General features: G+C 41.7%; 1 protein-coding gene across 2 annotated transcripts in view; it reads right to left on the bottom strand.

Annotated features, from left to right (window-relative positions):
• Positions 1-25,485, bottom strand: part of SYTL5 (synaptotagmin like 5) — a 124,896-nt gene that overhangs the window by 82,141 nt on the left and 17,270 nt on the right. The window contains exon 1 of one of the 2 annotated variants that reach the window (XM_054974635.1): positions 24,097-24,183. The exons of the other annotated variant lie outside the window; for it this stretch is intronic. The gene's annotated coding sequence lies outside the window, so the exon portion shown is untranslated. Of the gene's footprint in view, positions 1-24,096; positions 24,184-25,485 lie in introns of those variants that run through there. 2 annotated transcript variants of the gene reach the window in all.

The following is a 25,485-nucleotide window of genomic DNA, read 5'->3' as shown; positions in this document are numbered from 1 at the left end:
CGCCCACGCTCTTGGCTTTCTGCAAAACAATGCAAAACTGAATTATTCAAAAAGGCTTTTTTACTCATATAGGAAGGCGGTATTGTGGGGAGGGGGTCTCAGATGTTTCGCCAATGAGTTGGGAACCATGGGCTCCACCATTATGTTGCTTTACATATTATCTGTTGCTTTGAATATGTACTCGTATATACTGCTTATGCTTCATATTGTCTAATGTCAATCCTAGAATGGATTATGTTCTGTTTCGGCAATACTTCAACCCTGTATTGGATCCTTGCTAATACTATGTCTCTGTAAACTTGTATTCATCTACCCTATGACATTGTTTATGGAAATGTCCTTGACACTGTATGGAAATGCCTACCCTTGTCCTTGCTACTGATTGTACTGATCTCACACTACAATCCGCTTTGAGTCTCAGTGAGAAAGGCGGACTATAAATGACATAAATAAATAAATAAATAAATAAATAAATAAATAAATAAATAAACAAACAATAATAAATAATAGATAAAATAGAGTCCTCCACCCTGAAGTATGCTGCCAGCACAGAAGTTTATTTTTTCACATTTCTCTTCACTCAAGCAGAAATTTCATAGCTCCCTAGTATGTGAGGTAGCGATGGCTAATGCAATGGTAGCTAATGGAGGAACTGGGGGAAGGGGAGACAGTGATAGAGAATATGCTGAGTCCTCTCTTCAGCCTTCACATATTTCTGTTACGCATCATGTATGCCAATGGTGCTTTATAAAAAATAACAGTAACAAAATAAAGCACTTAGATTTCGTTTAGTATAATCCCATTAAAGCAAATTATGGAAGCAAAGTGCACTCTAGCGTATTCTCTAAATAACTGCATTACATAATGCATTGCTTTAACTGATCACAAAGGAAAAAGGATAATATTTACTCTTTGTTTCACCAGCTCATTTAATAAACCATGGCTCTTTAACAGCAAAGAACTCAACACACAGTAACAGATCTCATGGTAGTCTGCAAAAGTAAGTAAACAGCTAAAATGATTGAAATGAAGAAATGAGTGAAGAGCATACTTTTAGTTGCTACTTAGAAAGATAAACACATCTGTGATTTTAACCAACCTCTAAAGCAAAGCCTTAAGAACATGAGTAAACTAAATCTTGCCATCTTGCCAGCAGCACTTGAGGACAACTAAACTGTCTTTTTACACGTAAACTTAGGTCTCATTAACTGTCATTGCCTTAGTTGCATAAGTTCTGTCCTCTACCTCAACAAAACTGATCTGGCCACCTGGATCCAGTAGTCAAGACTTGACTACTGTAATGAACTGTTACACAGGTCTCCCCTCTAAATTAACGTGGAGACTCCAGCTGGTACAGAATGCTGCAGCTTGGTTATTATTGAGAGTTAGGATGCGCATGAATATTACTCACATTCTAAAGTTCTTCTATTGGCTACCTATCAATTACCAGCCTCAATTCAAAGTATTTTCTATCACATAGAAAGCTCTTCACGGCCTTGGTCCGGCTTATCTAAGAGACTGCCTCTCTCCCTATATTCCATCATGGTAACTTCAGTCACCTGAACTGAGCTTTCTGCAGGTGCTACCTTGCACATGGGCAAAATCAATAGCTGCCCGTGTGTGTGTATTCTCTGTGGTGACCCCCACTTTATGAAATGGCCTACCTGAAAAGGTTAGGAAAACTCCCACTCTTCCATTTTCTGCAAATAAGGTTGGCAGGTGTCCTGTTTTCACCTGGACAGTCTGATATTTTCTTTGACTGTTTGGAGGAGAGGATCACAACCCTTCAGGAAATCAAGGAAGGGGACGATTTTATTGAGAAGAGCCTGGGGGCTCTGCACAAGCATGAAGAAATAAGTCCAAAAGAAGAAGGAAGAGTTGATTTCCCTTCTGAGCCTCCTCTCAGTTCTGTAGTACAAACCGGATGTGGACTAAGGCGACGCTCTGTTCCACTGGAGCTCAAAAATTGTTTTGAGGTGCTTGAGATGGTGACAGAGACGAGAGTGGAAGAACCACAAAAACCTGGAGGAGGGAGTGAAGAGGACATGGGGCCACATGGAAGTGGAAGAAAATGGAAGGTGGTAGTCATCGGGGGCTCTGTGCTCAGGGTTATGACATATATATAGATATATATAGGTTAACAAACAGAACATAGAGAAAATAATTAATTATAAGGACTAAATATAAGGAGCGATTAACTAACAATATTTTCTTTTTTTTCTGACAAGTTTTGTACCAAACTGAATGTCTGAAGATATAGATGGGTCAAATTGATTGACTACGTGAGGAGAGATATATAGAACTATTATAAAAAGATAGAATGAGTAATATATAGAGAGAATAAGTCAAATTGTTTGATATAAACAAACGTATGATCTATATGGTTTATGATATATAGAAATACCTGAAATTGAAAAATTGGGATAAATTGTTTATCTAAGATGGAAACAAAGGCTTACAGTTTGGGCATATAATGTTAAAAATAGTTAAGGATGTACTGCTTAGAATAATGGAGAATATATATTTGTTTTAGATAGAGGAAGCTAATAAAAGTAAGGGAAAGGGGACAAAGGGTTGGAAAGCTGTTGGAAGTCAACAAAAAGGGGGGGGAAAGGGAGGGGGTTAGAGATGAAAAAATTGGGGAAAATTGAATGTAAATGTGGAAATAATGGATTCTAACCCAATAAAAATTTTTCAAAAAAAAAAAAAAAAAGGAAATCAAGGAAGGGGATGATTTTATTGAGAAGAGCCTGGGGGCTCTGCACAAGCATGAAGAAATAAGTCCAAAAGAAGAAGGAAGAGTTGATTTCCCTTCTGAGCCTCCTCTCAGTTCTGTAGTACAAACCGGATGTGGACTAAGGCGACGCTCTGTTCCACTGGAGCTCAAAAATTGTTTTGAGGTGCTTGAGATGGTGACAGAGACGAGAGTGGAAGAACCACAAAAACCTGGAGGAGGGAGTGAAGAGGACATGGGGCCACATGGAAGTGGAAGAAAACGGAAGGTGGTAGTCATCGGGGGCTCTGTGCTCAGGGTTATGGAACGTCATGTGTCCAGGCCAGATCCCCTACTCCGAGAGATGTATTGCTTGCTGGGAGCCAGAATTCAGGGTATTACAGACTGATTGTCAAAACCGATCAGACCGACTGATCAGTACTCGTTTGTACTGGTTCATGTGGGAACTAATGACACGGCCACGAATACCATTGCAAGAATTAAAGAGGACTATGAAGCTCTTAGAAGGCAGTTGAACACAGTGGGGGCGCAGGTGGTATTCTCTTCTATCCTTCCTGTCAAAGGAAGAGGAATGCGAAGGGAGCACACCATACTCGAGGTGAATCGTTGGCTGAGGTGGTGGTGCCGGCAGGAGCACTTTGGGTTCTGAGACCGCGTGGTAAGTTTTCTTAGAGAAGGCCTTCTAGCACATGATGGGCTTCACCTCTCAAGGTCAGGGAATAAAATGTTTGGAAAGAACTGGAAGAGCTTCATCAGGAGAGCTTTAAACTGATGCCAACGCAAGGGAAGGGAACAATCAACATGGGGATTTCAATGAAGTGGTAACAGTGGGGGTCTACCTGGGTAGGACAGATCAAACAAAGGTACAAGGCTACAAGTGCCTATATACCAGTGCTTGAAGTATGGGTAATAAGAAGGAAGAGCTTGAGCTTCTCTTGCAAACAGAGGGCTACAACATAGTAGGAATTATTGAGACTTGGTGGGATGATTCCCATGACTGGAATGTGGTAGTGGATGGATATGACTTATTCAAGAAAAACCAAAAGGGTAGAAGAGGAGGCAGAGTGGCATTGTATGTGAGGAGAGGGCGTGATTGTCAGGAAGTTCTGGAGAACTTTCTAGAGAACTTGCAGAGCCTCTGTCCATCATCTTCAAGGCCTCCTGGAGGACTGGAGATGTGCCACAAGACTGGAGAAGAGTTAATGTTATCTTTAAGAAAGGGAAGAAGGATGACTTGGGAAACTACAGGCCAGTCAGCCTGCCTTCTGTTGTTGGGAAGATATTAGAGCAGATTTTAAAGGGATGGATCTGTAAGCATCTGAAGGACTGCTTAGTGATCCGGGGAAATCAACATGGTTTTGTTCCCAACAGATCTTGTCAGACCAACCTGGTTTTCTTCTTTGATGGAGTGACAAGCTTACTGGATCGTGGGAACTCTGTCGACATGATTTACTTGGATTTCAGTACAGCTTTTGATAAGGTTCCCCATGACATTCTAATGGGGAAACTGGAAGACTGCAGACTGGACTACAGGACAGTTCAGTGGATAGGGAACTGGTTAGAGGTCCACACCCAAAGAGTGGTGGTCAATGGCATTTCATCAGATTGGAGGGAGGTGCCACAGGGCTCGGTTTTGGGCCCGGTACTTTTCAATATTTTTATCAATGATCTGGATGAAGGAGTGGAAGGGCTGCATCTAGCAACCCTATCCACAAACAACAAAACTGAATTATTAAAGAGGGGTTTTTAAAACTCTAATTGGAGGTCAGTAATATAAGGAAGCTGTATCAAAGAGATGCATCAATAAACGGATAGGGAGTGACTATAGACTTTGTCACTATTGCTGTATATATATAGTAGACTGTAGCCTTTACTACTATTGTTGTAAGTATGATTTTAGTGAGTAGATCCTGTGTTGTGTAATATGTCAATCTTAAAATTACTTATGCTCTGTTTCAGCATTTCTTCAAGTCTGTATGAGATTTCTGCTGGTTTTAAATTTTTGCAACTTTGCATGTATATACCCTATTATATGTATATTGAAATGTTTTTGAAATTGACTGTACTGACCATACTGTGTAAATCCCTTTGAGTCTCAGTGAGAAAGGTGCACTATAAATAACATAAACAGATACAATCTAACAACTTGGCTGTCTAAGAAATGAGTAGATAGTCTAATTACATCTCTTTTGCTCTCCAATGCCAAATGCTTGTCAAGGTATAAAAGTAATTTTGACATAATGTTTACTGGTGCGAGTGCCAAATGGCATGGGAGAGTGAAAGTCATACAATTTTCATTAGATTTGTGCTTAACAAAGTTACAGTTACAATTCAGCTGAACAAATGAGAAGTGTATTTTATTAATATCTTAGTAACAATATATTAAATATCACACATTGAGTCTTGAGGATTATCTAATAACTAAAACTCCAGTGTTTATTAATTTGGCTTAGGAACACAGGAATAAACACACCCATATGCAACTAGCAGCAAGACTCAAAGTTCATTCACATGTTCTTTTCCCAGTAAATATTGATGTGATTCAAAAATAACAGTGCAAATGGCAATGTAAGTGTATATTTTGCTTTTCTAAGTATATTAGTTGAGAAATTACAGTACTTGTAACAAAAGACCAGATGAAAACACATGATTGGTTCACCATTTATTAAATATATATGCATATTAGAAACAGTAGTACATGAAATAACATTCAGTGGAAGTGCAGGGAAAAGCTAATAGTAATTTGAACATTGGTTTCTTTTTCTCCTATAGCATGATGTCCTCCATGTGCTATGCACCTCCAAAAGGTACTCAGTACCAATAAGTACCACCACCACAAAAAAGCCCGTTATGAACATAAATGTTGCATAACCAATTGTTTAAAAAAACCTTTTAAAATGAAATAATAGCCAGTAAGATTCATAACAGCGAGAAGAAACTTCAGTAGATTTCACAGGTAAGCCAGAAAAAATGCTCTGGAGAGTAACATTAATACTAAGATATTACGCTTCATTTTGTTTTGCAGCTATTTGTTTTAAAAGACAATGGTACAGCATGCATTATATAGTTGCAAATATTTGTTATTTGTGTTTTTACACCACATGGTCTCACCTGGAAGTCTGTTACTGGAGATTATTACATTGTTCATTTAAATTAGAGCAGGAAACAAAGATGTTTAGGTGTAAGTGATTTAGCATAAAAATAGATACATATGAAGTATTGTAAGCCATTTTCAAATAATGTACAAACCTATGCTTTACTTGCTGACTAAACAGATGCACAAAACACAACAGAGGAAAGGAAGCAGAAAACATGCCAATTCAGTTACCGAATCTTAGATAGGCTGTATAACTATTCCAAAATAACCAGATGGAATGATCACTGCAAAAGACAGTTTGGAGGGGGAGGGAGTGGAGAAGGTAGTTGATCACAGCCAAGCTGATAAAGGCACTTCACTGTCTCTTCCCATATGGAATGACAACTACTACTGATTTGCAGGCTGAAAGGAATCATGGTTTTTAATTCAGACATCAGGCCAAGCTATAATTAATCATCTTTCACCATGACTTGCTGTAACGTCTGAACTGAGCTAGCTGGTTCTTTAATATATCTATTCGTTAAAAACTTGCCATTTGCACGTTAACATTTATTTATTTATAACCAACTTTCTGTTCAAAAAGAACACTCAAAGTGGCTAACAGATGTAAAACACCCAAATATAATACAAGCATAAAATAATTAAAAGATCCAGATTTTAAGCTTTATTACAGGCAGGCAGCTAGGGTGTGGGACTCACCATGTGGAAAAGCTTAGCCATGGATGGGCAAGTTCTCCCCAGGCTGAACATGTGTAGAGATAGAAGGCTCAAACCCACTGTCATTTCTGTTTTCTGATCATGTGAAAAGGTTCTAGAATCACTGATATTTGTAATATTGCAAAATTAGTTGTGGTATCCAAAAGCTTTCCATGGAAGCAGTTATTGTAATTAATTTTAGGGTTTGCTAATTATTCGCTCTGAATACAAATTCTGCAACTCCTTGTTTCCAGGACAATTCTCTTACATAGTGTGTTAAGAGGTTTTGATGACCGTTTCTCAAGGCATCTGAAAATCTAGTTGCTCATATTATTGGCTACTTTACATTATTTGCATATGTTTAATTAACTGCAGGTCTCTCAAAAAGGGTTGTTTTCTACATTGTTTGCATTAGAGGGTTCATGGCCTCATTTTGAAGCAGTTGCTGTTCTTGTTTTATGCAACATTTTTGTCTTGGGCCATTTGGTCTTAACTGGCTCATGAGTGTGCAACCTTAATTTTCTTTACCACTAAATCCTGGAGTATACACAGTTTGTATTATACAAGACAAATTAGCTTTTCCTAGAAATGTGTGCAGGGAATCTGCATGCCCAACCATTGTTTGAGAGTCTGGCAAGCCAGCCATGCAAGGGTTAGCAACCTCCAGGTGGGGTCAGGGGATCTCCCAGAATTATAACCAATCTCGGTATCAGAGATCATGTCCATTTTGGGGGGTAGACTCTATGGCATTATATCCTGCAGAGATCCCTCCTCTCCCCAAACCCCGCTGTCCCCCAGGCTTCACCCCCTTATCTCTAGAAATTCCCAGCCCAAAGTTGGCAACCCTAAGCCATGCAGTTCTAAAGATTTAATGACTTCTCTTCAGAAGAAAGGGCAGCAGTTTCTACCAATGCCCCCTCCCACAGAACACCCCCATTTTGCCCAAATGCTGTTCCTAGCATTCTGTTAACATCAAGGAACAAAAGGGGGGCTCTGTGAAGTACAATGGGCAAGAGAAACAGTAAACCGCAAAGTCCATATATAATTGAATATACCTTTTGTTCCTTATAATCATTTAACTGCTCTATCATTCCAAATACAATCCTAGTATTCAATGGAAATTGTTTCAAAGTCCTACTTAGATCCCTCACACTAAGGTTGGCCTGAGAAGACTCCTCTGGATGCAAGAAATTGACAAGAAACTATCTAGCCTCAGCCTAGCAAGGGACAATATATTGAGTCTTGGGAAAAGTGAATCCATGCTAACAATCAAGAAATGCTTAAAAAACCTAGATTACTCCAGCTCAGTAATTTGAGCTCGGAAAGTATGTTCTACCCAGTTCTTTGGAATCCTTTCACCTCCAACCATTCCAGCCTATATTAATTATCTAAGAGTTCCTCGCTATTGTACAGCATTCATGCTCGCATGAATGAATGCTGCCCCAACAGTCCTACATGGGAGATACTGTATTTTGACTTATTCAGACAGACTCTGCCAATGTGATTTGAACAAGGCTGACACCCTGTCCCATATGATATTGGAACATCCTCATAACTTTTATCACAAATTTTGGATTGCCCCTATTTTAACAAAATTTCCTCCTACAGTATTAAAAGATAATATAGTTCCTAGTCTGCTGATGGACAGTGACTCAAGAATTACACTGGCTGTGGTCAAGTATATCTCCACCATATTTTCCTTAAAGAAATAAAGACTCTCTATCCACTGCTCAAGATCATTGGATCAAAGGAGCTTGAAAGGAAAAGGAAAGATCCTGAAACTAAATTTCATTTGCATCTGTATGGGCAATGGTGAGGCTGCCATGCCAGGCAAAGAATACACAACACACAGCATTGTTGGATGTAATGGGCCACAACTTTATTGATTATAGCTATTGGGAGTATTGGCAAGACATAACGCAACAGATCCACTGCATCAAACATTCCCCTGCCATTTGATGGTTGCTTCCCCAGCACGCCTGTTGGGCACAACGGGATGACAGAAGATGTACTACCATCCCGGCATGGCCAGACGGCCCCAGCCATCCAGGGCAAAGCCTGCAATGCCCCACCCAGACACGTATCGGGCTTTGCCACAGATCCCTTAAGGGGACCCTGAAAGAGGGGGGGTGAGCTGCCCAGTCCACACCACTCACCCCAGTGGATCTGGCCCAATGCCTCAAAAGTGCCTAAAGTTGTGACATGCCATCCTCTGTTGCCACTGGCACCCCAGGGGAGGGAGGGGAAATTGCCCATTGTCTCAACTGCCACCCAGGAGAATGGCAGCAACAGAAGAGGAACCCAGCCACGTCTGTACTCCTCCCTCTGTGCTCCCAGCCATGGCTCTTTGCCTCACCCTCAACCTCACCCCTGGCTGCAACCTATCCTGTCTGTAAGTCAGCGAGCCCCTTTTATACGTTTTTATAACTAAATTTCATTAATAATGGAACACCACGTTACCATGAATCAGGAAATGATCCAAGCAATTTACATGAAGGTATGGGTCATTTCTGAAATTGTTATGGTGACTATTTTACAGTCCATTAACTTTTATCAATTCTAAAATTACTGCTTTTCAGTACGCCTGTTTGGATTATTTTTTTGGCCATGGATTTATCTCTGGACAGAGTTATTTCTATATAATTCCATATCCTTCTACAATTCACTGCAAACTATGTCCCAAATCATACAGGACAGCAAATGCAAAAGGTTTCTCCTTATTTAATTCAGTATTGCTTAGCAACCTGTTTGATAAAGCAACACTGCAGCAGACCTTAACAATTCATAGGTCAAACACTGTAGGAATCCAAACATTTGCAGAAAGACCCCAGGACACAGGGCTGTTTGCATATCACATTCTCTGTACAATGAGAAGTTCTTCCTGTTAGAAGAGAAACATGTAGAGTTCAAGTAGGCAGGAATGCTACCCAGAAGGCCTAAGCAATATGAGTTTGCTTTCCTACACTTTTAGATAACAATCTGTAAAATCATTCTAACATGTACAAGTTAGGAAGAATCATTTACAACATATAGGAAAAAAGGTACAGCTCACTTGCACAGAAGTAGCAGTTTGCTTCCCCCCCCCCAAAAAGATAAAAAAGCACCCCTGGTGCAGTGACTAATTGCTACCTTCAGTAATCAATTACAAGCATATATGAAAGCAACCTGAGTACACAGTACCAGTAAGAAAGTAGCCAAATCAGTAGCTCCAATCTTCTGCTTCAAATCTCCCTGAAAGAGGCAGTACTGGTAAGATATTTAAGCCACTATAACCTCTGATGACCACCATTCATGTGTGTGGAAGAAAGCAATCAGGTGCACTTGAAAACACCGCTAGAAAGGACCTAAATCTGTCCTTGGTCACTTACAAATCAAGCCAACTCTTTATCTACATAAATCCATCCAATTCTGTTTCTTAGTCATATGAGAAAATGACAGAACACTGGGACTGGTTTATATATAAAACAATCCCACCACCCCCTTGTCGCAGATATAGCTAGAAAGGAACTGTTGCTGGATTTGACCAAGAAAATCACAGAGTATATCGGCCACAGAAACAGGGCTAGCCTAGACCTATAAGTAGACATGCCACAAAGGGAGTCTTAAGGCCTAGAATTAGGGTTGCCAGGTCCCCTGGGGCCCAAACTGGGGGATGGAGGGGTCACGGGGGAGCACGAATGGATGGAACTTACCTTGCACATGCACTTTAGGAGCATAGACTCTGGAAGACTTCCTTGTCACCCCAGGAATGACGTCATTCCCAGCACAACAAGAAAGTCCTCTGAAGCACGCAGGCCTGTTCCCCTCACCACCACCACCACTGGCCAGGTAAACAGTGGAGTGGGACAGAGGCTGGGAATGGGGGATCCCCCACCCCCACCAGGGGAATGGGATCCCTATCTAGAATGGAACAACCTTGGAGAAGAGCATGAAACAGAGGACTAACACAATTGTATGGCTTTGTACAGATTAAAAGAGTCATCTAACCCATATCAAGATATGTCTTTAGAAGTATTCCACTCATTCTAAAAGAGAAAATATTTCACAGGATTCTTTTTTAATACTCCCTCAAATTTCCAATTTTTCAGTCATAAAAATGGGTGGGGAAGGCTTCAGGACCCCCCACCCCCATTTTTCCAGGTTTTCTTTTCTGGGGCTTCTTCACATAAGTCAGTTTCAGATACATTCTACTTCACAAGTCTAGGAGTCCAACCTTAATACAGCTGCAAGAATTAAATTGGGTAATATATGCTTAGTGGTTTAAAAACTCTTAGATTGTGCAGAAAAAGCCGCATCCCCATGAGTTTTCTGTGTTCCTTCCACTGCTGCTGCAAAATGGACAGTTTCCCCCATACTTTCCTTGCTCCAGCCCTCCATGGTTGCCCTCCCACACACACCACCATAAGACTTTTTAAAATGTCAGTAATTGACCTATCACTACAGATTTGTGCTTCAGTAATATGTCAATTATCAGTTTTAAGCTATAGCAACATGTTAACTACCGAGTTATTTTAAACAACTGAAAAAGCTCTCTGGTGTTGCATGGGTGACTGGCACAATGAAAATGGGTTGGACCTGCAAAACTGTGCACTTTCCCATCCACAAAGAATGCAAAGGCACTGTGGCTGCAATCTTTCCCAAAAGATCAAGCCAAACCAGGTTTGGGGAAGATTACAGTGAAAGAAGGGACAATTGATATATAACATTATGTAAATAACAAAAAACCTGCTCCAGTTTAGAAACTGGAGAAAAATCTTTGTGTGGATGGGTGATTAAATTATGGCAGCCGTCTAATTTCTAGTATCTTGAACTCTGAACAGGAGAAAGATTTCTAATCCTAACCCTAACACAAGTATAATAAGGAATGATTAAGTTCCATTTATAATTTCTTTGCTGGCTTTCTTGTAAAAATGCACGAGGTGAAGACTGTATCCCTAATGAAATAATTATAAAATTATGTTTGGGGTAGAAGGTGGGTGTGGTAGAGAAAGAGGCCTCAAGTCAGTGGGTAGAGAGCGCTTTTTAGTGCAGGATTGCAAGACTTTGACCAGCTTAGCCTGCTCCATTATTGGTCACGTAGACAAGATAAGGGCACCTACCTCTGTACTAAAATAGTGAAAAGTCCAGTAGCACCTTTAAGATTAACCAACTTTACTGTAGCATAAGCTTTTAAGAACCACAGTTTTCTTCATCAGATGCATGGACCCCTGTAGTAGCATGAGTTCTGAAGATTGATTTGTCTAGTATTTTACAATTAGATATTTTTAAATTCCTACATCTCACTGGAATCAAAGTCCTTTCCATTGGTTACAAAAAGAAATGTTTCAAAGTGGAGGGTTCTTTCCATTTAGTCTGAGCCAAAAATGTGGCACACATCCTCTTTTTCTGTTTTTGAGTAACATGAAATTATTGGTGAAGCTTTGTAAAACCACAGTCAAGCACAGATTACTATCACTGATTAAAATCTTATATTTATATCCTTCCAACAGAGCTGCAATCCAATAGTGTTTGAGTCACCTGTGTATAACAAGGTTGTATTCTTGCCCCTTTATCTTCTGTATATATAGTATTTCTAAACTAAATTAGAATGGGTTTTGCCTGTCTCCTGTAAAAAAACAAACTAGCCAGTTTAAATGTATTCTGTCAACATGGCACATCTTTTACATGTGCAATTAGTATCAGACTACCTGTTCGCTGCCCTGAGAAACTTTTTTGTCATAAAAATCTTCTGACCATAAAAACTAAAATGGCCATGCTTGGCTAAAGCTTGTAACACTTACTGACATTCTTACCGAGTTGGTTGAATCTTGTTTTATTTGAGCAGGTCTATTGTTCACTAGTAGAGGAAGCTGGAAAGGCCACCAAGCTCGATCTTGGGTGAAACATCCAGTTTAAGGTGTACTGAAATTCTAGAATTGGTCAGGGAGTAGGCAAGTGGTACTGAGCTGCACAATTTTAAAAACTAAATTATATACATAGGTTTGATATGGCACAGAAATCTCAGTCCATATCCATCAGTATCTTTATTGGCATAAAACAAAGTCAGACAATCAATATTTGAATATACAAAATACAATCCAAAATCAATCATCCCTACAGAGCTTAAATCTTATAATCCCTAATTCTCATATCAATCCAAAGAAATCTCGCTACTGAGATGGTAATATGGGGGCACTGATCCAATAAAAGGAGGGAAACAAGTTTCACTTCTGGTACGCTATATCTGTTGTGCAAAATAGGGTTAATTAGGGCTTCCCGTATTTGGATATAAAACTCACATCTGAGTAGAATATGAGCAATTGACTCTGGTTCCCTGTTATTGCATGTGCAAGTTCTTTCATGGTAGGCCAATTTCACAAATCTTCCATAAAGCTGTACAGACGGGAAGACATTAAACTTTGCTAACATAAAGGTACAGCATAAATACGGGGCTGTGAGCTATGTAGAATAAGTAGCTGGAAGCCCCTGTCTCGGTATTATAGTGAACTGCAGAGGAGAGCCATTTTTAGATGCAAGAGACCAGAGAGTTTGTTTCTGTGTCGAGGAGTCTCGGCACAGAAATCTGTGGTTTTGATGGAACAATGAAAAGGGGATTTTTCTTTGTATAAAATTCTAGTCTATCCTGGAGTCCCTAGGAACATGCCTTCTGTCATGCTATGAACAGAAAAAGGAATGCTTCCAACTGAGAAGTTTCTCATCTGTTTAACTTCTGGCACAAAATAAGCCATATGCCAAAAGCTACATTGCCAAAGCTCTATTTACATGAATAATTTCACTTTATTTTGGCTACTTCAAATATCTGGCTCCACAAAAATTTACCATTTTTCTCAGGGATTAGTTCAATGGAATGCACCAAGTAAATCTCAACAGTGCTTTTTTAAAAAAATACAAAAATACTTGTTTTCATTAACCAGTGCAAAATCAGCATTATGGCATACAATGATAACAGGGTCTGGAGAATTATTACTAGATTAAGTTAAAGAGGATTTTAAACTTACTGAGATTCAAGCTAGCACATTCAGTTCTTACAGTTGGATGATAACACAAAGTGCATTTCAACCCGTTGTTAGTTCCACACTAAAGCTGCTCTCAGTAAACCAATGAATGCTGTTTAGGGGAAACTGCATATGGAATTACAACATAGAGTCTCCACAGAAGCTGCTCTTGAAGGTCAAGGCACCTTCAAGAACAAAGTAGAATGCATCACGATGGAAAGTGGAGGAGGGGGGAGAAACCATCCTCCCTGTGCAAGTTCTTGTGCCACTCATGAAGACCTAAAGCAAGTGAAGGGGGTGTGGGTAATTTCTGCTGATTTCCCTTTAAACTGTAGCTTTCTAGACAGCATCATACGGTATTCCTGAAAGTCACCTGATCCTTAGGAGCAGCTTTTTTTACGAGACACACAGACAACAGAGAAGGGAGAAAGATGTGTTATCCAAATCTGGTTAACGGACTTCAATCCTATGTGAGAAAATACCTACATCGCAAATCTTTCTCACTTTTATACCAGTTTAGATACCACAGTTTCCCTTAAAAGCTCTTATAAACTATAGCTGGGGAAAATGCTGAGAAAGAGATTCTACAGCCATCAGGATTCACTGAGAAGAGGGAACAACTCTTTAAGACAATTTAAGACTTTAATGTTGATATATACTAAAATAGTTGTACAGTAAATTTGTACCAATTAAATATCTATCCACAAGGTTCTTCAAGATGCAGCAATTAAAGACAATCTAAGCAAAGGGAGTATTTTCTGAATTGGAGGTGGAAAGTACTGTCCAGTTGCATCGGAGTTATGGTGACCTCTGCTAGGGCTTTCAAGGCAAGAGAATAACAAAGGTAGTTTGTTATTGTCGAAGGCTTTCACGGCCGGAGAACGATGGTTGTTGGGGGTTTTCCGGGCTGTCTTGCCGTGGTCTTGGCATTGTAGTTCCTGACGTTTCGCCAGCAGCTGTGGCTGGCATCTTCAGAGGTGTAGCATCAAAAGCATCTTTTGATGCTACACCTCTGAAGATGCCAGCCACAGCTGCTGGCGAAACGTCAGGAACTACAATGCCAAGACCACGGCAAGACAGCCCGGAAAACCCCCAACAACCATAGTTTGTTATTGTCTGCCTCTGCAGCCCTGGTCTTCTTTGGAGGTCTCCCATCCAACCAAGGCCAACCTTGCTGAGATTCCAAGATCTGACAAGGCTGGGCTATCCTGGGTTGTTTCCCCACGTCTTAAAAATAGTGCCCAGCTCACTGAATGCTGGTGGCTTTTCCGCAATGAAAACAGAATCAAAACTGCCTGCATCCATTTTGGAAACGGTGATGTCAGAAATTGCATGGAAAAGCCGACACCATTCAGTGAGTAGGTCGCTATTTTTAGGACATGGGGAAATGGTCCTGGTCTGTCCAAGTCAGGGTATTTTCTGAATTATAACTGAATTATAATTTATAGACATTATGTGGTATATGCTCATCTCTGTACAAAAGGTCTAAGATTATAACAATAATCCTGGTAACATACTATACAGAGTAATCAGAAGTATCTCTAAGACACCTGTATCTTTTAAATATATAGAGGAGTGGATTCATAACTGCTGATTGCTACACAATCCATTTACTCTTCTAAACCCTTGGTGTAGCATTATGCTCACAAAGGACTCTGCATTTACTTCAGTGGCTTTTCCGCTGCAGTACAAAAGGCCAACAATAGCCTAAAGCATTACAGCTCTTGTTGGGCTATTAAACTCATTCTTTATTTCTATAGTATATATTAGAATCATCTACTTGTTTCTCCACCTTTCTTATCTTTAAGGTCAGTACTTAAGAAAAAAATATTATATATCAAGATGTTTTTATTCTTCATAAACAAAGTATCTAATATTTTACCTGAGCTTTAGAAGTAATGAGATTTGTACATGAGCTATGATTTTGGGATTTATTTTCATACCACTGTTTCATTCCAGTTGCTGCTCTGCGATCTATCTGCTGTCACGGCTGCATTCTTCTTTAGATTTAAACACTGTATCCTGTTTTTTGAACAGTCTTTAAAAAGTAACTTCAAAAAGTATATTGCAGCACTCTAACTCAGATGTGACAAGAACAAGGATCACTGCAGCCAAAGCACACCTTAGCTGATGTATCAGCCATTGATAAAAGGTGCCACGTACCACAGAGGAGGCCTAAACGGCCAGCCATGTTCCAGGAATCAGCAGCATCCTAGGCTGTGGACCTGCACTTTCAGGAGCAGCACCTTAGTCTTGCCTTGACCAAGTTTCATTTTGCTGACCTCCATTCACCTTATTACATTCTCCAAGCATTTGTAATGGTGTAGTGGTTAAGAGCGCGGGATTCTAATCTGGAGAGCTAGGTTTGATTCCCCACTCCTCCACTTGAAGCCAGCTGGGTGGCCATGGGTCAGTCACCGCTTCTAGGAGCCCTCTCAGCCCCACCCACCTCACAGGGTGTTTTGTTGTGGGGATAACAACAACATACTTTGTAAACCGCTCCGAGTGGGTGTTAAGTCATCCTGAAGGGCGGTATATAAATCAAATGTTATTATTATTTGCCCAGATCCTGTACAAGGCCACCCAACTTGGGGCCAAGCTACAAGTGACAGAGTCTCTGGAGTTAAACTCATGTCTGCTGACTCCATTTTTAATTGATCTGCAGTTTTTTAACACAGAGCTGCAAGGCCCCCTCCAGAACAGGCGCACAGCGAGACAGCCCTAGTTGAGTGTGGTTGTTGACAGACCAGCTCGCCAGAGGAAGATGCAGGAGGAAGACAGCAACCTGACCCAGATGCCTTCTCCACTCTGATCATAAGGTGGAGGAGCTCTGCCTGACTGCCTCCCCTTGTGGAGCCTAGCAGTGAATCCACGTAGAGAGGAGAAGGCATGCTGAGCTTTTGTGGGCATCTAATTCCCGCTCCCCCCGCCAATCCCGGCTCCTTCTAGTTTTGAAAGTTCCCTGAATCCATCGCCAACAGCATATACAGGACCCTGTGAGCAGAACCTGTGCTTTCATTATGCAATTCCCACGCACCCCTTCCAGGATAGTAATGTGCTCATGAATCACTCTGCACTTTTCCTGAAGAACACTTTGATCTTGCTTTTCAAAAGAAGAAAACACAAGGCAGCTCATAACACAAAATCTATTCATTTGTATACGCAGAAAGGATTGCCAAGTGATACCCCCTGAAAACATTTGATGGGTGCAATTAACAGTAGGGAGACAGCAGCAAGGCTCAGCAGCCCGGGTTGCCCATCTTCCTCCTGTGAAAGGAGAAGAGAACAGCAGGAAAGCAAGTCCACGAGACTAGGGCTGCCCCACTGAGGAGAAGTCCGAGCCTTCCCCTCCCTGCACATGCATTCAATGCTAGGCTCAGCAAGGGAAGGCAGGCAGGCTGTGCTCGATCTGCCTTACAATCAGAGCAGTGCGGAGAAGGGCAGCCGGGTTAGCTTGCTGTCTTCCTCTGGCATCTTCCTTGGGTGAGCTGGCTGGTCAGCAAGTACACTCAACGAGGGCTTGATTGATCCCGTATTATAAATGCCACAGTGCAGAGCAGCAGTCCCCCTGAAAGTGGCCAGTCAGGCAGAATCGGAATCATGAGAACATGATGCTTCTCCACACCCAGCTCAGCCAGCTTCTCCAGGAGGATATCATGGGTGATGGTTTCAAAACTGCTTAAAGGTTCAGGAACATGAGCACGGTTGCACCTCTCCTCATCCTGATCACTCCCTGGCAGCAGAGTTACCAAGACTCTCTCTGCCTAAAACCAGACCTGAATTTGGATTGAAATAGGTCCAGACAACCAGTTTCCTTCAAGAAGTTGTGTGGTCACCATGCACAAGACTACCCATGCCCAAGAATGGAATATTAGCCACTTGTTAGTCACCCAGGTCCAGGGACACCTTACTCAGAAAAGATCTTCCATAAGCAGAAATGTTCTCTACCTTATCACTCAGTGTAACTTACTCAGAGCCACTTACATAACCTTCCCACAGAGGGCTCTGGATGTCCTTCACAGCGTTTTAAAGAGAAAAGAATGTCTGCCTGAAATTCTTTCAGATCAAAAAGAATGATTAGAACAAGAATCACTCCAGGCTGCAGGCTGCAGACTACAGCAAGAGTTTGCTTTTGCTGACTCATTTTATTTATCCAGTGGAACATGAAGTTGTATGATTCTGATACTACACATTTATTATTCGATAGCAACATGCTTTGCAACATAATGTGGAAAGAAACAAGCAGAGAAAAATAATTACTACACCTGTCACTGCATTGTTTTAATTAAAGGAATAGGCAGCATTTTTGAAGTGAACAGAAAACACTATTTCATTGTTATACTGAAGATAAGTCTGAATGAGACAGAATAACAGCAGGTCTGTGTATTTAAACACAGATCTCTCCCAATAGCATAGAGAGAAGGTGATAGGGATCCATTTCTAACAGCAAGAGGCACACAGGAATGCAGAAGAACAGGCTGTTCACTAGTAAATGGCGTTCAAGTGGTCACTGGTGCAGTAGGCCATGAAGAGCACTGATCAGAAACTTCTAGAGCTAAGAGCCGAGCTACAAGTGATGCCTGACAGGAGTTGGACACTTTTCAGTTTCCCTCAATGGTTAATGGTAAGTGTAGGCGTCACTTGTAGTGGCCCCGGTGGCAGCACGAACTCGCCCAGCGTCTGCCTCCACCCCTCAACTGGAGCCGTGCAGTGTTGGGCTGCCGCCCGCCCGGCAACACAACCTTGCCCCTCACCACCACCCCTGCAACCGTGCCCCCTTCTGGTCCTCGTCCCACCACCACATTTTGGAGGTGACTGCCGAGGGAGCACAGGAAGCCGTGGCTCCAGCAGTGCTCCTGGCTCCCACATCCAGCTGGCAGCAAGCTCGCCCGGTGTCTGCCTCCTCCCTACCCGCTCCCGGAGTGCAGGAAGCCGGCAGCAAGCTCACCCAGCGTCTGCCTCCCCCCACCCTCTCCCAGAATGCGGGAAGCCGGCAGCAAGCTCACCGGGCGTCTGCCTCCCTCCCATTCTCTCTCTGCTGGGCTGAGAGGAGCTGGGACTGCTGCTGGGGCCGTGGCTTCCCACACTCCCTCGGTGGCTGCCTCCGAGGTGCGGTAGCGGGACGGGGCCGTGGCTTCGGGGGGTGGTGAGGGGCGAGCGCATGCTGCTGCCAGGCTGCACACGACAGCGCATGGCTCTGGAAGAGGGTGAGGGGAGGCATGTGCTCCCTTGGCAGTGGCTGCTGAAGCGTGGTGGTGGGATGGGGACTGGACGTGGCCACGGCTGCAGGGGGCGGTGAAGGGTGAGCTTGTGATGCCAGGGCCACAGCCCAACACCACAGGGCTCCAGGAGAGGGGATGGAGCCAGACGCTGGGGGAGTTTGTGCTGCCAGCCAGGGCAGCTACAAGTGACGGCTACACTTCCCATCAACCGTTGAGAGAAACTGACACGTGTCCAACTCCTGTCAGGTGTCACTTGTAGCTTGGCTCTATGGCAAAAGAGATTTTGGTGCTTACCAGGTTCAAAGGGGAAAACAGCTTCACGTCCTTGTCTTGAGTGGGTAGGGTTGGGCTGGTGAGCCTTCCTGCTTTGTTCTTCCCTAAATAGTACAGTGAGAACCGGCAAATGACCTGCTGTGGAGGTGGTTGGGTTTTGAGACTACACAGATGACCCCCTCCCCCAAGAACACCAGTTACAGATAAACAACCTCTCTTTTTGCTGGTCTCTGCACATTTACATACAGAGAAAAAAACAGAAAGCGGACCTGCCTGGCGGTGTGTACAGGTGTTGTCACAGCATCATGAGAACACAGAGTTGAAAACTCATCAGTCAGGCATGTCCTTCCTAACTCTGACATCAAGAACATATAGTTTTTTGAAAGTTGAAAAGATGGGGCAGCCCTGCAGAGCTATCATAGGTATCCCAATACTAAATGTCATGAACATAGCAAGGACCAGCACTAGAATTTTGGGGTGCCCTAAGTTATGATGTCCAGGGACCCAAGCTACACCTGCCCATGCCACACGGAGGCAGGAAGACTCTTCCTGTCCTGCCTCCCAACAGCCAGGCAAGGTGGGGCTCACCCTTCTCACCCCTTCCTCTACACAGTGGCAGGAAACTGCCACCTACCCTCGTCCCTGGTGGCTGGACGAGGCAAGGCAGGACAGCACTACCCCTCTCCCTCTCGTCTGTAAGAAGAAGCCAGCACTAGCCCTTCCCCCCACAGTTAGGTGAGTTATGGCAAAGATAAGGAGGAAGAGCCCCCCCTCGCCCAGCCCCCAGCCCAGTCAGAGGAAGGGAAGGAGGGAGCAGGCTCCCCACTGGGGCTGGGACACCTCTCAGGGCAGACTCTGATGACATAGCAAGGCAGCCAGATGGGGGAGGGGAGAGATCTGGTTGGTGCCTCCCTCCTCTCGCAATTGTCTAGGGAACGGGCTGTCCTGGACGTATCTATCATGAATCTCAAACGTGGTCTGTTTCCAGTAATGGTCTCCTCCTCAGTTGGCAATATATTTCAATTTGCTGTAGATAGCCAGTGGCTGAGATACATTGGAAAGAATAGTCAACCACTGGCCAAATTTTTACCCATGCATTTAACCCATGCATTTAAAACCCATGCATTTAAAACAGCCTGCTAATCAGCAAGTCCTTTTGGTTCAATTCTTCGTGAAAACAATTGCTTCAATTCATTTATGGGCTCAATGGAGGCCTTTTAAAGGTTTGCTATATCCTCCCACACAGCTATGAACTTGATGCTGGGATTTTCTTTTCAATAACCCACTCTTGTGACCCATCAACCTTTTGTTCTTTGTACATTAATGGGGAGAATTTTTTTAAAGGATAGTTTCAGGTGGATAGCTGTGTTGGTTGGCAGTCAAAGAGCAAGATCTAGGTCCAACAGCACCTTAAAGACCAACTAGATGTCCAAAGTAAGGAAGTTTTCGACAGTCAGAGTTCCCTCCATTAGATATCTCAAAAGCTCATACCTTGGAAATCTTGTTGGTCTTTAAGGTGCTACTAGAGCCAGATCTTGCTTTTTAAAAAAGGAATTACAGATCTCCTTGAAGCCAGAAGCAAATCCTAGGTGAAAGCAAATGCAAACTTGTTCCTGGCTACTGCAGCCCCTTACTCATCAGCATCTGCCTGATTAATATCAGACATGGAGAATGTCAAGTACTCCTTCCATTATTATTGGCCTTTAAACAGGCTAACAGGCTAACATTAATGAATCATGCATCTGCACAGCATTTATTATTGCTATTAAGAAATTAGTCAGTGTCTTGGTCTACGAGCCCAACATGTCCTTTCTAAAGGCATTCACATAAAATTGTTTTACATTTAACATTGGGCTGTTAAAAAGTTCAACTATATTACCATAGAGCCTTCTTTTCAATACCAAATAGCAGAGGTTGATTAAGATATTGTAAAAATCAGATCTACTTCTTTAGATGAGAAAAATCATACCTACTTGGATAAATTAGGAAGCATAAAGGGTGATGTAATGATTTCAAGTAAATGTGTGCATGTGTCTTTAAATGCTTGGTGTGAGGTAGGTGAAGAGTGGGAGTGAGAGAGGGATGAGAGAGCAATATGATTGGTTGATGACTAAGAGTATGGGCGGAGTGAATGGAGTTTTAGACTGAGAGGGGAGAAAAGAACAGGCAGTCAGAGGAAAGCAGGCAAGCTGTGTGCAGCCTGAGTAACTTTAAGCATGTCTGTGAGACATATTGTCTGTGAGAAATATTGAGTTAGCGAAAGAGGCTGTGTGTGAAGCCTTAGAAGAGATGTGTGTGAATAAATTTAACTGAAGTAACTTTAAGAACCAAGAACTACTTTTATGAAACCAATACGCTTCTTGAAAAAATAAAAGTTTATTTTGTTTTGTTATATCCCAGTGTAGCTGTCATTGCTATATCCCATTCCTATCCTCAGGGCCACATAGAACCATGAAGGAGCCTGACGCTTAGGCACATTAAAAAGGGGAAAACAAATAAAATATCTTGGAATATAATATTCCTGGTGGCAGCAAACTACCCAGAGGGTGTTAAGGGAAAGATTAAAGGCAAAATCTACCCTAGAAGAAGTAAGGGTCATAACAAGTGGAGGCTTAGCAGTGGGATCTCAAACATCCTGAGGAAGAGAAAATATTTTTAGTGGGATATAATCGCCTAGGAGGAAGAAACATTCTGAGAGAAAGGCATTCTGAAGGAACAGATAGCCAAAGAGACAGAGTGTTCAGTTAAACTCTATGAATATAGAACTGTTATAAAAGAAAGAGACACAGAGAACTAGTAGGATTTATAAGAGAGAACATAATCTGGTGAAGTTTAGTAAAATTGTAGAAGGAAATACAAGTAAAAGAGAAAAATGGAAGAGTTTCTGGGTATGAAAAAGGAGGCTCTCATTCAGAAGTGCAAAGAGTTAAATTTACCTCATGAGGGGGAAAGTGTAGAAAAACTGAGAGTTATACTGATATAAAGCAGTATGGAGCCAAGTAGAACTGCAGAGGAGAGAAACCCTGAGGGAATGTACAACCCTAGTCCAGAATATTTAGAGTTTCTGAGGGAAAAGCTGAAAGTTGGAAGCAGAACAAAAACAGTTTGAGATGGAAAAGTGGAATGAACAAAAGCAGCTTGAAAAGGAAAAGCTGAAAGTTGAAGCAGAACTTAGAACTCGAGAAATAGAACAAGAACAGTTTGAGATGGAAAAGTGGAATGAACAAAAACTGATTGAAAAGGAAGCTGAAATAAAACAAAAACAGTTTGAAAGGGAAGCTGAAACAGAAAACAGTTTGAGATGGAAAAGTGGAAAGCTGAAATGGAACTTAGAGTTCAAGAGATGGAAAGACAAACTAGTTTGGAAGCAGAAAGATTACAATTAGAAAGAGAGAGACTTAAGAATGGGGACAAAAAGGAGGGAAATTCTGAACCCAGAGCTGATTTACCTCGAGTTACCCCAAAAGATTTTGTGGTGTATGTGTCAGGAGAAGATCCACAAATTTTCCTGTCCACTTTTGAAAGATCTGTTCAGAACTGGGGAATACCAGAGACACAATATATGAAGTATTTACCCAGCTTAATTAGAGGGGAATTAGCTGAGATCTACAACACATTTCCATCAGATAAACCTGTTGTTTATGCTGAATACAAAGAGGCAGTATATGACAGATTTAGGCTAGATGCTGATTACTTCAGAAAGAAGTTTAGAAGCCTAGTGCCCCCGAAAGAGAAGTCATTTAAGTCTTTTAGTGCCAAACTGACAGACTATTTTGATAAGTGGATTTCATCTGCCAAAGCTAACTCTAAAGAGGGAATAAGGGATCTAATGATTTTGGATCAGTTTTTATTTCAACTTCCTTCAGAGATCAGACTTCTGGTTAAAGATAAACTTCCAGAGAATGTCAACCAAGCATCAGAGTGGGCAGATAGATTAACACTTATTAGAGGAGGTTGGGATCACCGTGAAAAGAAAGACTATTCTTATAAACCAGAGTTTAAATCAAGTAAAGGACAAGAGGGAGAAAGGAAAGGAACATATGAGAGAGCTGAGATTATAATAAGTCAGGATAAAAATATAGAAAGAAACCAAGATGGATACTGGAATGATAGAAGATGTTTTGTATGTGGTCTGAAAGGGCATTTAGCTTACAAATCTCTAAAGAACCAACCCAAGCAAACAACACTTGAGCATGTAAGAAGGGTCACTAGAACTGACACAGATGATCAGAGTGAAGAAGATGCTAGAAACTCCAAAAGCTCAACAAACACAAATGAAACCTCCAATAAGAACACTGCCTTACCCATAAACACTGAAGAAACAGTCTACTTGTGTGGGGTAAAGATAGATAAGGTTGCTCAGGATACTGAACTGAGAGAGGTGGTACAAATAAATGGGACAGATACTTTAGCCATTCTAGACACAGGAGTAGAGACATAACCCTAGCATTTTTATTTGTAACTATAACAGACAGACATCTAGCATAAGTGTAAATTTACAAATGAAAAACACTGCAGTAAGCATTTGGAGAAATGTTACAAGGCAGATTGCCTCGTTCTAGAACCCATCCTGTCAAGATCAGGTGGCCACCTCAGACAGCAGATTCTGGGCAGCAGTACCCTCCCATTCTGCCTGCTACAACCCAGCTGCCAGCCTGTCCATTCAACTTGTCATTCCTGAGACAATATTTTTTTTTAAAAAAATCCTGACTTTTGAGGGGTTTTTAACCCCACACAGTGAATTAGCGGTGCTTTGCTTGGGCAAGTGTTAACAGTATTTCTTGCCTCTGTTCTAACACTGACAACTGCAGGGGGGCCACTTGCTAATATAGGGTGATTTCTATGATTCTGTTTTTACTTAAGTACTTGGTATGTAGTTTGTAAATGGAAGCTCCACCTCTATAAAATGTTACTTTAACTGAGTATGAACAAGCTTCCCAGCAGCTCTAATACGTCCCACTTTGGACCATGCTTAAGCTAAAAATACAGCTCTGCTTAACAAGAATAAAATATTTTCAAAATATGCAAAGTAATTCTATGCAGAACATGTAACAGTGCCATCTGGCAATATTCACATACCTTTAATGGTGCTTTAGGAAAGGAGGATTAAAATGTGTTTCTACCATTTGTTCAAATCAATCCATGCTATAGGTAAGCTATATAAAGGATGAAATGTGAAGGAAGATTGTTCAGTAAGATGATCCACTCATCATTTGCACAGTTCCACTGATTCTTCCAGTTCTTTTAAATGATGCATAATATCGCTTCTCAATGATGCTCTCTGTATTTTCCCACCACAGTGTATTGTCAGTCAGTTCCTAAAGCATCATTTAAAAAAAATCACCTTTATCTCCAACTCACTGTTTTGTGGCAATGAGACAAGTTCTGTCACACGGTAAGTATTAATAATAAAATATTACAAAGATCTGGATAGCAGATGGACTTTGAATCATCTTCTAAGACTAGAGTTGAAGTTTTTAGAATCATCATTTCTACACATGGGCTTCTCCATTTTAAGAAATCTCGTAAAATCTGACACCAAACAAAACATATGCCATTGTTGAACTTGACAATTTATACCCTTTGAAACCTGCAAGGGAGTGGTATATGTAGATACCAATATATCAAATTGTCAATGTGGCCAAATCTGAGATACTTAAATCCAGAGTGGAGCTATGAACAAACAAGACAGATGTTTCTACCAACCTGAGGTTTACAAAAAAAATCTGCAATATTAAAAAAAACAACACTGGGAAGAGGTTTTAAAACACCCCTAAAATAACAGCAGTGCCTATAGCTTTAAGAAACCAATGCTAGGCAGCCACAACAGTATTACCAGTTCAAGCCTTGGTTTCTGTCAGTAAAAGGCAGGGCCTTTTCCAGGGCTGTTTTGGTTTTTGAGGCAAAGCCGAGCAGCAACTTTCAGGTACCTGATACCACATGAGTTCCATGATTTACCCAGGCCCAGCTGCCTGTTACTGTTCGTCAGCAGCCACCCCATAAAAGCCAATGTGTTATGGTGGTTAGAGCTTCAGACTAGGATCTGGGAGACCCAGGTGTGAATCCCCATTCTGTCATGGTGCTCACTGAGTGACCTTGGGCCAGTCACACATTTTCAGCCTTAACAACCTCACAGGGTTGTTGTGATAATAAAATGGAGAAGAGAATGATGTAAGCTGCTTTGGTTCCCTATTATGAAGAAAGGTGGGATACAGTGACTATAATGACTATAGCTGAAAATGAGGGGCAAATAAAAGTTAGGATGGTTGATGGGTAGGATGGAGAAGTAAACAAGAAAAGGCAAGGAAATGGGAATTGTCAGGAGGAGGGAAAGAGGAAATAATGTGTGAAGGCAGACATACAAGTGTGTATGGCCCTGGGGGTTCTCCACTGGCACAACTGGGCACAAAACTAGCAGGCACCACACAACTGAGCCATACATTTCCCAAGTAGAGGCTGCCAGGGAAA

This window comes from Eublepharis macularius, chromosome 3, assembly GCF_028583425.1.
Source record: "Eublepharis macularius isolate TG4126 chromosome 3, MPM_Emac_v1.0, whole genome shotgun sequence".
NCBI lineage: Eukaryota > Metazoa > Chordata > Lepidosauria > Squamata > Eublepharidae > Eublepharis > Eublepharis macularius.
Note: the sequence above shows the minus strand (reverse complement) of the source record. Positions and strands in the feature narration are given on the sequence as shown.